Source organism: Capsicum annuum, chromosome 4 (assembly GCF_002878395.1).
Source record: "Capsicum annuum cultivar UCD-10X-F1 chromosome 4, UCD10Xv1.1, whole genome shotgun sequence".
Taxonomy (NCBI): Eukaryota; Viridiplantae; Streptophyta; class Magnoliopsida; order Solanales; family Solanaceae; genus Capsicum; species Capsicum annuum.
In genome coordinates, this window is record NC_061114.1 from 11,572,945 (window position 1) to 11,575,924 (window position 2,980).

A 2,980-nucleotide genomic window follows, 5' to 3' on the forward strand; every position below is an offset into this window, starting at 1 on the left:
TCACACACACAATATATATATATATATATATATATATATATATATATATATTGTGTGTGTGAGGATTACAAACCATGAAATAAGTAAAATATCTCACACAATTTGAAGTACATATATGGCAACTAAACACCACTCATTTTAAACCAAACAACTTGTCTACTGCAAAATATCTAATATCTAGGAGTTTCTAGAGAAATCTTATTTCCTAACAAGATCGAGGTGCATGGAAGTTATTGTCAACTCAATGCTCTTTTTAGTTTGTTGTTTTGTCTTTTCTAACATGCCTTCGTTGGTTAATTGCAGTGTTTACTAATTGCTAAATATAAGACTTATAATACTCATCGTGAATCTTAGTACATACAACTTTACCTATGAAGCCCTAATTTAGTGGAGGGATATGATTAGGAATTATATGGAGTAGTTAAAGCTTACGAAGGATAATGCCCCTTGATAGGAAGGTGTGGAGCGAGGTTGCAGATTAGGGTAGAGGGTTCGTTGGTAGGAGTTCATCCTTAATAGTAGGGAAGAGCGTTTTGTCTGCATCTGGAATTTCTTGTTCATGGTGTTTTAGTGATGTTTATGATCTCAAATGGATAGTTTATAGTATTATCTTGTAGTTGTCTTGTTTTTTATATTAGCTAGTAGTGCATTATCCCATTTGTTGTGTGCTTTAATGTTTTTGTGTTTGATATACTACTATCTGTCCTGAGCCAGGTGTCTATGAAAATAGACTCTCTACTTCATCTGAGGTAGTGGTATGGATTGCGTACGCATTACTGTCCCCAGACCTCACTATGTGGGAATACATTGAGTATGATAATGTTGTTGTTGTTGTTGTTGTTAGAGTCCTAATGTTGTTGTTGTTGTTGTTGTTAGAGTCCTACATTGATTGATTGGTGTGAGATGGAGTTGTTTTTTTCAATTAAGCCATCACTATAAGGGTTGTGAGCCTATTGGATGGAAGGTTTATCTTGACTCCTACTGCATGATATAGATAAGAAAAAAACTTGCAATGACTAGAGAGGTGTATGGAAACTTGCCTTTAGTCTACAAAAGAGATTGTCAAGCAATCTAGGAAAGGAAGTATCCTATGCAAATTCCTTTCCAAAGACAAAAAATAAGTTAACTAACAAAGAAATCACATTTTTGATATCGATTTCTCATTGACGGAACTTGCAACTTGCCAAGTTGAAATAGTCCCTTTGCCTCTCTTGGTAGATCATTTGGAGAGTGTGAGAAGGTTCAAGACTATACTAATAAAAGATAGGACTAAGTTGTAAAGTTGTTGCCACAGGAGGTTACGAGTTCAAACCTTGGAAACAGCCTCTAGTAGAAATACTAGGTAAGGCTGCGTACAATAGACTCTAGTGGTCAGGCCCTTCCTGGACCCTGTGCATAGCGGGAGATTTAATGAACCGGGCTTCCCTTTTATGTTGACTGGAATATCCGAATAGTAACATGACCACTCTCTTATTCTTCTTTGCATTATATTACATGTTATATCTGTAAAGCTTCCGCTGCTTGTGTCTTTATTAGATTTTGCTAACTATATACTGTATGTTAATAAGCAACAAAAAATAGAAGTGTATACCCTTCCTATCAATCTCTTTTAAAAGCAAATGTGGCATGCATGTTTCGTGAATTAATTGATATATCCTTTTTCACAGGTTTATATGTTAGTCATGACATAGTGATCCATTTCAACCCTGCAGCTGGTTAGGAGGTAGAAACAGGAACAACCCTCAATGGTGTCATCTTTAGCTCATTTACCTCAAATCACTCTGAATCTCAAGGCCCAATATGTGGTGATCGGCCTAGGAATGTCGGGGTCATCTCTATTTGCCTGGAATGCTTCCTCTTTGGTGGTAAACTATACTGCTTTCGGTATGGTATCTCAAAAGCTGTATTTTATGCCCAAGTGCGAGGAACATGCACTCTTGCCACTACTGATTCCTCCGAGGTTGTCCTTCACCGTGCTGAAACTCTTCTCACGAATAATAGTTTTGGAAATTACAAGCTTTTCAAGAACAGCTGTAAGGATTTCGCGATATACTACAAGACAGGTTATAATCTACATTTTGGTGCTCGTGGCCATGGAGCTAGTGGTCAAGTAGCAGCACTCTCTGTAACAGCTAAAGTGCCAGTGATTTCAACACTCCACTCCGCTTGGGCTGGTTACATCTTACTCAGTGCAGCAAGCACCTTTGAAGGTCCAGGAGCGCTACCGATAGAGATTACTTTCATAGGTTTTACTATTCTTTTCGCGGGAATGTCTTTGTTGTTTTTCAATGTTTTCGGGTAGAAGAATCAATAATTTGACACAATAAATTCAACACTAGTTCAAGTTTAAAACAAGAACACTATGAAGTACAACAACACCCTCAACACAAAATCAAAGTGATCTTTCTAAGAAGTGTGTTTTATTTATTTTTTCAAAAATTAAGATGAAATAGAAATGTAAAGCCAAGTCCCCCAACTTCATGAAGTTTCCTTAACAAATAATTCCCCTTACTGTACCCGAGGTTTATGGAATCTTTCTCCCAGGATTAAATGGCTTTCAATCCAACTATAGTGGTACCTCAAATAATTTGATTCGTCGAACTCACTCAACGATTTGATTGATCACAAGGAATGTTTTAAAGACAAGAAGAGTTTGTATTTCAGAAAATTTTTCATTCCAAAATCTGTGGATAAATGCAGGTTTATATAGCCATCAAGTTCTGCTTCCAAAAGGTGGCAATGGTTTATCCAAAAAGGTGTATCCTTTGGAAGAGTCATGTCTATTTAATCGAAACATTGTATTTTTTTCTGAACATACACAACTATCTGAACAGTCACTCCTTTTCCAAAATAATATGTCTTTTCATAAAAGGTTGTGTCTCTCCATTTTCCATTCACACCAATTGAACCCAACAATCCCCCACATGAGGAATGGCTATTCATTGTAAAACTTTACAGACAAATATGTGATCCACAAGCA